The sequence below is a fragment of the Lithobates pipiens genome, unplaced genomic scaffold (assembly GCF_037356315.1).
Source record: "Lithobates pipiens isolate NorthernLeopardFrog02 unplaced genomic scaffold, aLitPip1_a1.2 Scaffold_18, whole genome shotgun sequence".
NCBI classification, from domain to species: Eukaryota; Metazoa; Chordata; class Amphibia; order Anura; family Ranidae; genus Lithobates; species Lithobates pipiens.
In genome coordinates, this window is record NW_027507758.1 from 207492796 (window position 1) to 207505607 (window position 12812).

The 12812-nt window shown below is 47.0% G+C and overlaps 1 protein-coding gene across 4 annotated transcripts in view; it reads right to left on the bottom strand.

Annotated features, from left to right (window-relative positions):
- NUP133 (nucleoporin 133) overlaps positions 1-12812 on the bottom strand; it is a 951293-nt gene that overhangs the window by 678331 nt on the left and 260150 nt on the right. The window lies entirely within an intron of this gene.

Genomic DNA, 12812 nt, shown 5'->3' on the forward strand with positions numbered 1-12812 from the left:
ATCCTGGGAAGAATCAACTCATTTGGGCCATCTCCCAACAATTCTGGTAGCCTAGTCTACAGGCTAATGTTACTGCCTTCGTAGCTGCATGTCCCGTGTGTGCTCAGAGTAAGACTCCATGATACCTCCCAGTGGGCCTCCTACAACACATACCCAATGGAGAGAGGCCCTGGACTCACCTGTCTATGGATTTTATTGTGGAATTACCCAACTCCCAAGGCAACACTGTTATACTTATGGTGGTTGACCGGTTCTCAAAGATGTGTCATTGTATTCCACTTAAGAAGTTGCCCACCTCTAAGGGACTGGCTTCCATTTTTGCTCGGGAGATCTTCCGCTTACATGGGCTACCCAAGGTGATTGTCTCGGATAGGGGCAGTCAGTTTGCCTCCCGGTTCTGGCGAGCCTTTGTGCACAGTTGGGAATCCAGCTTGCGTTTTCTGCGTATCACCCGCAGTCTAAAGGGTTCACAGAACGAGCCAATCAGTCCTTGGAACAATTCCTACGTTGCTATATTTCTGACCATCATAACAACTGGTCTGACCTATTACCTTGGGCAGAGTTTGCTCACAACAGTGCCTTGAATGCTGCCTCCCGATTGTCTCCATTTATGGCGAATTATGGTTTCCAACCTTCTATGTTGCCTGACTCGTTTGTTACGCAGAGTATTCCTGCGTTAGAGGAGCATCTCTGTGGTCTTCGTTTCACTTGGGCACAAGTCCAGGAGGCTTTTGCATCATGCTAATGATAGGTACAGCCTTCATGCTGACCGCAGACGCCTGCCTGCGCTTTCCTACCAGGTTGGGGACAGGGTCTGGCTGTCATCTTGCAACCTCTGGCTCCGTGTTTCCTCACTGAAGTTTGCACCTTGGTTTATTAGGCCTTTCTGTATCCTTTGCAGGATTAACCCAGTAGCTTACGTGTTGGACCTTCCTCCTAGTATGCACATCTCAAATGGGTTTCATGTCTCCTTATTGAAACCGTTGGTCTGTAACCGATTTACCACCTCGGTGCCACGTCCTCACCCTATTCAGGTTGAGAACGATGAGGAGTATGAGGCACAATCCATTGTTCACTCCCGTAGGCGCATACAGTACCTGGTGCATTGGAAGGGGTATGGTCCAGAGGAATGCTCCTTGGTTTCATCCTCTGATGTACATGCCCCTGTCCTCCTCCACGAGTTCCATAGACTGTTTCCCCTCAAGCCCGGTGGCCCTCCGAGGGAGAGGGGTCATGGGGGGGTACTGTCAGGGCTGGCTTAGTCCTTCCTCATCTGGGCTGGCCGCTCACTTGTCGGCTAATTGTGAGCTCTCTTCTCTTTCCACAGTTACCAGGTGTTCCCGATGATGCTCATATGACCTGCCTGTTTAGTGTTGAAAATATTTTTTTATTTGTACATTTCAAGAGAAAACAAGAAAAACGTAAACATCATGAGTTAAATGCAAGCAAAGAACAGTAGCAGAAATACATTCACGGGGGGCCGGCTAATGACTATCGGCCACAGCCGGTCCCCGTTGGTAAGCTTGGAGAATTGAAAAAATAGCCTATTCTCTGATCCGCGAGGTCATACTAGTGAGAGATACTCATGGGTTACTACATGAGGCAATGTTTAAACAATAGCATAAAGGAGACAGAAAGAGGGAGAAAAGAGGAAAGAAGAACATAACAAAGAGGGACAAAGTGGTAGAGGGGAGAGCTGAACAGCAAGAAGGGAGGAGAGTAGAGGGAAGGGGAAGGGAAACGGATAAGGGGGTAGGGTAAGAGAGAGCCCATAGTGTCTCTATGCGTTCGAAATTTTGTTCATCAAATTGTCAGAGGAGGAGAAGCGGAGCCAGATCGACCATTGAGTTATAAATTTGGCGTAGGTGTCATTGTCCAGCACCAGCATCTCCTCCATTCTCATAGTGTCATTCATAATTGATACCCGTGACAATGGGGGAGTATTCTTCGTCTTCCAGTAAGCAGGTATCAATTGCCTAGCAGAGGACATAAAAAAACAGAGAAATCTGTGTCTCTGTGATTTAATAGACCCGGGCAGTATAGAGAGTAATGCAATTTTCGGAGAGATAGGAACCGGTCTATCAGCTAAAAGATTGTAACATTCAAATACCTGTGTCCAGAAGGGGCGGATCCTCTCGCAGTCCCACCAGACATGTAGATAAGTTCTGACTGAGGTTTCACAGCGCCAGCAGGTGGCTGGTGTAGACGGGAAGATTTTGTGTAAAGTTGCAGGGTCTCTGTACCATCTGGACAAGAGCTTGTAGTTGACTTATGTGTAAAGTGAAAAGAGGTTTGCCATTCCGGCACAGAGATGTCTTCACCCAAGTCCGCAGACCACAGCCTAGTGTAATGCAGAAGTTGATCATGTGCTAAAGTCTGCAGTAGGTTATATAGGGAAGATAGGAGGTGTTTGGGAGTTTTTGGGAGCGAACACAGTTCCTCGAAGTTGGTAAGCTTGCGATGTATTTGAGAGGAGGAGTGTAAGCGTTTGGTAAATGTGGACACATGTGAGGCTGTGAGCCAATCTCCAGAGTCAGCCGGGTGGACCGAGTCCCCTGAGAAGGATGTACAAATGTGTACGCTTGTGGCCACTTTGTGCGTTTAAAGGATCCTAGGGAGGCTGCCCCCGTACCTTGTGGCAGAGCAAGGTGGTCAAAAAGGGACGTCCAGGGGCCCCGGTCAGAGGAGAGGGTGGTGTTTAGCCCTTTTTTATACCACAGCTTCAAGGGAGGCCAAAGTCAGTGGGGATAAGGATGTCAATCGAGAGTAGTCTTGTTTGTAACCCCATAGAAGAGCTCGGAGATCTACAGGAGAAAGATCCTGTTCAACGGTCACCGAGGCCTTGCAGGGAGGGCGGGGGGACCATTCTATGATGCGAGTCATATGAGCAGCTGTGTGGAAAGTCTCAAAATCAGGGAGACCCGTTCCTCCCATAGTATTCGGAAGTGTAAGCAGTTTAAATTTAACTCTGGGGAGGCCCCTGTTCCACATGAATCTGGTGGCTAGCGAGCGCAGAGAGGTAAAAAAATGATTTGGGGATGTGGATAGGGACCGTTTGAAATAAATACAGGAATTTGGGTAAAGTGTCCATCTTTAGGATATTAATCTTTCCGAACCAGGGCAAGGGAGACCCACCCCACTCCTCCAGGTCATTCCGTATACGGGAAAGGAGGGGAATATAATTCAGGGAAAACAAATTAGTTAGATTTGAGGGTATAATGATCCCCAAGTAAGAAATCCCCTTGGTCTGCCATCTAAATGAGAAATTGGATTTTAGAAGGGACAACGTGGAGGGGGTGAGGGATATGTTGAGAGCGTCTGTCTTAGCGATGTTGATCTTAAAGTTATTATGGATGCCAAAACGTTGAAATTCTTTGAGCAAGGATGGTAGAGAGATGTGCGGATTCTGAATATACACAAGGAGGTCATCAGCGTACAGGGAAAGTTTGTGGTGTCCAGACGGAGTTTGAATACTGAGAATGGAGGGGTTTTGACGTATGGCACAGGCCAGGTGTTCAATGATGATGACAAAGAGGAGGGGGGACAGGGGGCAGCCCTGCCGGGTAACGTTTGCAATTTCAAAGGGAGCTGGTGTGGTACCGTTGACTAGGACCTTAGCTGAGGGTCGGGAATATAGGGACATAACTTTAGAGATGAAGGGAGCTCCAAGGCCAAGTTGTTCTAGGGACAGCTGTAGAAACCTCCAACTGACCCTATTGAAGGCCTTTTCAGCGTCGAAAGATAAGAGGCAAGCTTTCAGGCCTTTACGTAGGATCAGGGTTATAAGATGTATCCTCTTGGTGGTGTTGTCTCTCGCTTCTCTGCCAGGGACAAACCCCACTTGATCATTATGAATAATTTTAGGTAGTAGAGGGGACAGACTGGTAGCCAGAACTTTTGCGAATAGCTTAATATCTATGTTGAATAGGGAGATGGGCCGATAGCTGCTGCACTGGGATGGGTCCTTGCCTGGTTTAGGGATAATAGAGATGTTGGCAGATAAAGAGTCCTTGGAGGGGAGGGTAAGACTGTCTACCGAGTTAAAGCCCTTTGTCAGAAGGGGTTCAAGTTGGGGGACAAAAGTTTTGTAGAGCCGGGGTGTAAAGCCGACAGGACCCGGGCATTTTCCCACTTTAAGGGCTTTGATTGCCTGTAAAAATTCAGAGGTAATTAGGGGCTCATCTAGGGCTGTCGGGTCCACGTTGTCAACAGTAGGTAAAGCAGTCTCCATAATATAATCCTGTGTGGGGTCGGGAGAGGGGGGGGGGGGGGACCGATCTGAAGGGGTTGCACGCGGAAGGTTATAAAGCTGTGAGTAGTATTGCCTGAAGGATGCAGATATCCCAGAGGTGTTAAATGTTTTCGTATGATCTGATTGAACGATAAAAGGGGATAGAATGTCGCGGGGGTCTAGGGTGAATGATTCTAGCCAGGTGCTTACCACATTTGTTTGCCAGTGAGTAGAAGTGGTTCTGAGCTTTATCCCTGGCGATTAGGGAGTGCGCGTCTAGGAACTGGAGTAAGTCTCTGCGGGCATTGGAAAGCTAAACGAAAACAGTAGGGTCCAGTTCTTTTTTGTGAAGGGGTTCAAGGTCCGCTATGGTAGAAAGGAGTTTGCGTATGTCATGAGCTCGGGCCTTCTTAAGGCGGGAGCTGTGTTGTATAAGGGTACCCAGGATCACACATTTGAGTGTGTCCCATTGGTTCAAAGGGGAGGTTGTGTCAGCGGAGTGGTCACCTATAAAATCTTTAATGGCTTTAGAGACATCCGCTACGCACACGGTGTCCCATAGCAGATTGTCGTTAAGTCTCCAGCTCGCCCCCCAGCGGGTAGCAGGGGGGCGGACTAGAGTGAGATAGACGGAGGCATGGTCGGACCATAGGAGGTTACCGATCGACGTTTGGAGAGGTGTGTCTAGAAGTGATTGTGATATGAGAAAGTGGTCCAGTCTGCTTTAGGAGTTGTGTGCAACTGAGAAATAACTGTAATCCCTTTCCGTGGGATGCTGGACTCGACAGGCATCCACCAGATGGGAGGAATGTAAGAGTGATTTAATATGTGTCAAGGTGGAATAAGGAACAGAAGACTTACCCGAGGATGTGTCTGCGGATGGGGAGAGGACAATATTGAGATCACCTCCAATAATGAAAGCCGACCCTCCAAAGGGGGATAGTCTGGTGAGGACCGAAGAGAGGAACCGAGCCTGGCCCACGTTCGACACGTAGATGTTAGCCACTGTGAAAAGAAAATCGTTTCGTTTCAAAAATACATAGCGACCCGAGTCATCTATGAGAGAGTCCAGAACTTCTGGGTTAAAAGATTTATGAAAGGCAACAGATACCCCTTTAGATTTGGCCTGAGGATTAACACTGTGAAACCATTGCGAGTAATACCTATTACCCAGGGCTGGAATAGCTCCTGCGCGAAAGTGTGTTTCTTGAAGCAGCAGAATTTCCGTACACTTTTTGTGAAAATCGTAGAGCGTCTGGCTCCGCTTCTCAGGTGTGTTGAAACCTCTACAATTAAAGGAAGCGAAGGTTATTGAATCGTCACTAGCCATGGGGGGTCATAGGGGTGGAGCTCAGAATCAGTGTGATAAGGGACACTATGGGTAAACCCCGTTGGGCAGAGAGAAGGTGGAAGGGAGAAAAAAAGTAAGAAGAGAGAGTAAAGACGGTATCATAACCTTGTATAGGAAGTAGCAACAATTATAGGTATGGCAACCCGCTTCCTGTACAACAAACAGGGGTACATGGAACATAGTATTTGTAAACATCAATTGTAGGAGACGGGCCCAATAGGTCAGGCAGAAAAGAGGGGTAGTCAAGACAAAAACAAAAATAAAAAAGGCAACTAGGTGGCTCCAAAAGGCAAACAGTATAGAGAAAAAAAAAGCCTGTCATAAAGGCACAAATCAGTGCACCCCACAGTGATCACGGGAACACCGTGTGGCGCAAAACGAAAAAAAAAAAAGAATGAAAAACCCGAAGGGGGGGGGGGGGGAGGTGGGTTGTGAAACAAAATCACAGAGCAGGGCAGCTCCCAGCACCCCGTCCCCACGGGTAAACCAAAATCAGGTGCGACCTAAAGAGTAAATCAAAGAACATAAGTAAAATTATCTTAGTGGTCATCAATAAATGCATTTGTAAACCGGCATAAAATAGAGAACATCTATGAGTCATAGGGGATAAGGATATGCAACAGGCCCTACGAAGGGATCAGATTAAACATAGCAATAACTGTAAAGTATGGCAAGGGCAACACAGAGGGGGCCGTTGCAGGTAGTGGAGTGCAAAGACAAGTCCTGAGATTCGTCCAGTAACTATCATAAAAGTCACAATGGAGCACCCCAACTATAGGGATAGGGAAGAGGGGGGCACAGCAACAGGGGGTGTAAAAAATATACAAAAAACAAGAGGGTTAATCAGCAGGTGAGTTATTTGACCCATACGGGTCCAAGAACATCACAGGGGAGGACCCCAGTGGTGGGAAGAGAAAACAGGCCTGGGGGGAGGCCCACTGGATCGGGTCAGTCGTTGGGATCCTGAAGCTGCGGGGACAGAGGGGTGCGCTTGCGACCTTGCTTCTGCCATTGTGGGGTGTAGGGTAGACCTGGGGTGGTCGGTGTAAATGGCCAGTCGGGTAGTACGACTTGAGGCAGTTCAAGCGTACTGAGAAATGTAGGTAGGTCTCCCAATGTACGAAATACAGCGGTTTTACCCGCATGGTGCACTCGAAGATGGAACGGGAAACGCCATTGGTATTTGATCTGTCTTGCTTGTAGGAGTTGCGTGAGGGGTCGTAGGGATTTCCGCATTGCCAGTGTTTGGCGGGAGAGATCAGGGAGGAGCATGATGGGTGTTTCGTTGAAGAGAATCGACTGCTGCGTGCTGGCGGCCCTCATAATGTTCCCCTTTATTTTGTAGAAATGGACACGGCACAATGTGTCACGGACGAAGGAGGGGTCAGGGGTGCGGGGACCCGATGCACAGTGCACCCGGTCCAGTTTGTTTGGGTCATCTTTGGGGCATTGAAGTATTTGGTTGAAGATAACTGTCACAGCTGCAGGTAGATTCTTGGGGTCAACTGACTCGGGTATCCCCCGTATACGTATGATGTTGCGGCGACTACGGTTTTCGAGGTCGTCCTGATGGTATGAGAGCTGCTGGAGCAGGACAGTGTGGGTATTGAGGATCCAATCATGTGATTGTACAGTGTCCCGCAGGCCATCTACTGTGTTATCCACATCATCAAAGCGTACCCCCACATCATTTCTCAAATCAGAGATGTCTTTCCGATAGGTTTCCTCGATCCTATGCACACAGTGTTCAAAGTCAGCTTTAGTGGGTAGAGACCTCATGTAGCTGTGCAGGGATCTGATCTGCGATTCCATGTCCCATCCATCCCCCGATCCTAGGGAGGCATTAGAGCGGCTTCTGGTAAGCCTGGGGGAGAGGGCAGTGTCCTCAGAGTGTGAGAGCAGGCTGTGGGGACGCACCTGAGATTGCAGGGCTGATTCAGAGCGCGCCAGGGATGGAGGGGCCGGCGTCCCTTTGGTTGCTGGTCGGTGCTGTGAGGACAACCTTCCATGGCCGAAATAATCATCCAGATCCCCTCCTGGGTGACGGCCATTGCCGCCCTTGTGTGCCTTGGGCTTGTCTTTCCCCATGGATCTGTATTTGGTGCGGTTTACTGTCTGAAATGAGGTCCGTGGGGCCAGGGGAGCCGGGAGCTGAGTGTAAGCCCGACCTACCTCTCCATATGTCGGGTCAGGCCCTTATAGGTGAAAGTCTAGATCGTTTAGGAGGGGCTTGCATACGGCAAGATGTGGCCATATAGTTACAATCATGAGATAGTTCAAGGTGACATTCACCGTAGTAATTCTGGGAGGTATGCTGGCTTATTATCTGAGAGGATTGAAAGATCATCCAGGTAGAAGCAATGTAAAGTTGTCAGTCCCCTGCTGCAGTAGGGTGAAGGAGTACACAATGATAGCCAGAGCAGAGTCTGTAAGCAGAGGGAGTATGAGGCTGCAGGGGATGCTTGTAGCAAGGATGCCTGGAATAGTGGGCCAGGAGAGCAGGCTGGGGGTTACAATCCAACGTGGATGGAGAACCGCAAGTAGATGGTTAAAGAGGGATTCCACCTACAAAAAAAAAAAAAAATATATTAAAAGTCAGCAGCTATAAATACTACAGCTGCTGACTTAATAAATGGACACTCACCTGTCCCGGGTTCCAGCGATGCCGGCAGCCGAGGCCGATCAATCGCTCGGCTCTCAGCTGCTGCCGCCATCATTCTAGGTGAGGGAATCAGGAAGTGAAGTGAATTGGCTTCACTTCCCGGTTCCCTACTGTGCACGCGCGAGTCACGCAGTGCAATAGGAATTGTCTGCGCTGTCTCTGGGACCCATGTGTCTCCCAGCAGACAGCGCGGCAGGACAGGAAGAGGCATAGACTCCCACGGGAGTCTATGCCCAGAAGTGGGTGTAAATACCTGTCTTTGACAGGTATCTCCACCCCCCCCCCCAAAAGGTGCCAATTGTGACACCAGAGGGGGGGAGGGTTCTGATCAGCGGAAGTTCCACTTTTAATAAAGCAAGCCTCCGCGAGGGGAGGGGGGTGGGAGGATAATCAGGCCAGTGCAAGGAGGCAAACCGCAGCCGAAATTGTAGAGCAGCCGTGGAGCACTTTCCCGGGCAGCAGCTGTAGGAAACTCTGGGGATCCTTAGGCCTCAGTAGGCCGCACTAGGCCGGAGCCGGCCGCGGGTTCCCCGAGGACCGCGGAAGGCCGAAACTGCCCCAAATGAGACCCAGGTGAGGGGGGAGATGACGGGAGGGGCCCGATGACAGCACCTTACCTCTCCCGCCGGCGTGGCTTCGGTGTCTTCAGGCGATCCCGGAGGCCAAAGATGGTGGCGGCCGGCGGGGAATCCAGCGGCAGATCCGGGCGGCTGGGAGCCTCAGTTCTGGGAAATAGGCGTCTAGAACCCCGTGGCGGCACAGTGCAGTCCGGTCAGAGCAACTTTGGAGGCAGATTGTGTGAGGTGGTGGGTGGATGGCGACGGATAGCTCCGTGAACGGCTGGAGCTCCTCAACTATACGGCTGCCGCCCTGACCTGACTATTTAAAGCCTTCCAGCTCCCTCATTCCTTTGCCTTCACGTTTGCCACATCACTAGGAACCATCTCCTGCTGTTTGTTTCAAGACTGGCTTGCTGACATCCCTCCTGGCTTCTATCCTGCTTGCAGTTGCTCTCCTTGGATCCCTGACTTCTGGACTGGCTGATTACCCGATCTGGTTTATGAACTTTGGACTGGCTGACAGTGAACTTAAAAGCATACCGTGTATGGCACACACGCTGCAATTGGCTGTAAATGAAGGATTGCTAAGTCAGCACACCATATCTGATATTGTATCAAAAGGAAGAAAAATTGTGGGTCACGTTAAGCATCCTCTGCTTGCTTATTAAAGATTATAAGCTTTGCAGATACAGTTTGGAATGCCACTGAAACGACTGCAGCAATATGTAGCCAGCCACTCAATGGAACAGCACCTACTATATGCTGCAAAGTCTTTTTGAACAAAAGTGTGTTTTAGCTGCATACATTGCAGATTACGAGCTGCCGGCAACACTGAGCGCACATCAGTGGATGTTAGTTTAAAATAGTTTGCCTCTTCTGTCTACATTTGAACAGTTAACAAAAGAAAAATAAGATCAACCAATGCTTCAATTTCTGAAGTTATTCCCGTGATTGCTGCACTGAAGCATCTGCTAGGAAAAGAGAAACAGACCATGGTGTAAAAACGGCTAAAATTACTCTACTGGAGGCCATTACCAACCGGTTTCAAGACACTGAGTCAAACCCTCTGTAGTGCATTGCAACAGTTCTAGATCCTCGATTTAAAGAGCATTATTTTAATGTTGAAAAGCAGTGTGCACGGGAAATGATACAGGCACAAATGGAGGTGGTGGAAGCATCTGGTGAAGGAGTTTTGAGGTGTAGCACAGAGGAACGTGAGAAGAAATGGTTGCATACAAGTGAAGAGGAACCATATCTGATATGTTTGAAGAAATTTTACATGAATACAACCCTGTCCATAGCAGTGCCACAACAAGAGCAGCTACTCAACAGCTGGACATTTATTTAGCTGAACAGCCTTTCGCCAGAAATGACAATCCCCTTGGGTACTGGTGCATCAATGTTTTCCTTTGCTTGCACAGATTGCACGCAGATACTTATCTGCCCCAAGCACCAGTACAGAGAGTGAGAGACTATTCAATCAAGCATCTCATATTCTTGACGAGAAGAGAAACAGTCTCCTGTGAAAAAGCTGAGCAACTTTTGTTCTTAAAGCGAAATCTACCACTTTTACTGAAATAGATTTATAGATTTATAAATAGAAATAGATTTATAAATCCAAAGCACAGACCAATTCATTTACCATGTTGTTGGACATAGTAAATGAATTGGCATTGGACTGTGCTACTGGACAATTGGGACATACAACATAGTATGACTGACTACCAGTATGTTCCAAATGTCTAGTTGTGCCATACTGCCATTAGTTGGTTGTTCATTGTAGTTCTTCTACAGTTTTTTGGACTTCTTCAATTTAGGAGAGAACTTCAGCTTTTAATCTAGTACTGTACACATACATAGTTAATTGCTGTTGGGCCCAACTATGTCTCCCTCTCTCTCTCCCTAAGCTTTCAGTCCGCTGCATGTGCAAAACTGTATGTTCGTTATCTGTGGCTGTCTACATACTCCAGTACTATACACTATACCACCCTGTGTTCCAGATATGGGTGGAGACTTACAGAAACAGACTAGTCTACATTGTTTGCTGTGATTGCCTGAGCACCGCTGCTCTAGACCAGACTGCAGACTGTTATGGGATGACTCCGCTCATGCCCGGGGTCTAGAACACAGTGCGGTCTACTGTATGACTATGTATGTATCATGCAGCTACATACATACACTTTTATCGCACATGCAGCCGCTGACACCTTAGGGAGAGGGGGGGGGGGGGGGTAAAAATTACTACAGTTCACTCAAGTTGAAAATAATTGAAAAATATTTATTGCATTTAGCATATGTTAAACGTATATATTTTGCAGATACTGTGAAACAGAATAACAGCCTTCTGCCATATTATGCTGTTCTTCTTCATTCATTGTCTCTCCCTAAGATTTCAGCCCGCTGCATGTGCAAAACTGTATGTTCTGTATCTGTGGCTGGCTACATACTCCAGTACTATACACTACACCACACTGTGTACCAGATATGGGCGGAGACTTCCAGAAACACAGACTAGTCTGCATTGCTTGCTGTGATTGGCTGGGCACCTCTGCTGTAGACCAGACTGTAGACTAGTCTGTGTTCCGGGATGTCTCCGCTCATACCCGGGGGCCGGAAAACAGTGTGCTCTACTGTAGGACTATGTATGTAACCCGCAGCTACATACATACACTTTTATCGCACATGCAGCCGCTGACACCTTAGGGAGAGAGAACTCAATTACTACTAGTTCTTCTGATTTAAGTTGAAAATTAATAAAGTCTATAACAAAGTCTTCTTAGTCATTTTATTTTTATATATTTTTTTTTGTTACGGTTCAATGTGCACTGACTGCAGTCTGCACTGCAGGATATGCTGTAGTAACTTTAATTTATAAATTTGCATTCTATTTGATTTTACGATTTTATCTTCTGTGTCCACTGTCCAATTTGTTTGGGTTGCTTTATTAAAGTACTGCTATTTACATTACTGCACTATTCTTTTATTCATGAAATCAATGATTCAGCTGAATATGAATACTATAATGAATAATAATATAAGACAATTTATATATATATATATACATTTTTTTTGTGAATATATAAAAAAAAGCAATTTTCGGTTTCGGTTAGCTAAAGAAGTAGAAAAACAAACTGGGCGAATTGTTTCCTGTGACACATTATGTTGTACACTGCAGAGGAACGGCATGCATGGGTGCCATCCAGGAAAGAAGCCTTTCCTAAAGCCCATGCACACAAAAGCCCATCAGGAATTTGTCAGGGCCCATGCTGAAAAAGAGGACTACAGAGACTCTGAAATGCTGAGATCAAGATCAATGTTTTTGGAATGCATGGCATCAAAACTGTATGGCATTGCAAAGGTGAGGGGTACAAAGAAATGCATGGTGCCTACAGTGAAACATGGTGGTGGCAGTGTCCTTCTGTGGGCTGCACAAGTGATGCTTGTGTCAGGGGGTTCCTTTCATTGATGGCATCATGAATTCACAGATGTACTGCTTTATATTAAAAGAGAAGATGCTACCATCACTCCATTCCCTTGGTTGTTGTGCACTTTTCCCAACATCACAATGATCCAAAACTAAGGCCCTTACAAATCATGGAGAGCATACAAAAATACTAGATGAAGTTGTTTTTTGTTGTGGGGTGTATTCATTTTTGCATCAACTAATGAGTAAAAATTAAGGTTTTGTAATCCAAGTTAAAAAATAAACCTCACTTTCATGTAATGAGCTAAACAAATGTTCTATAAAACCCAGTTCTGTCAAAATTTTGGAAATTTTTGATGTGTTTGTTGATACAAATCTCATTTTTCAAAAGTGGTGTACAAATTTATGCTGAGCACTGTATATACAGATACAAGGGTCAAATTCAGACAAGAACCAATTAACTTGCTTAGCATTACTTTGGTATGTGGAAGTAAGCACAAGCGGTCAAGGGGAGAACATGCAAACCCCATGTAGGTGGTGCCATTGTTAGGATTCAAAATAATAACTACTGCTTTCAGGCAGAT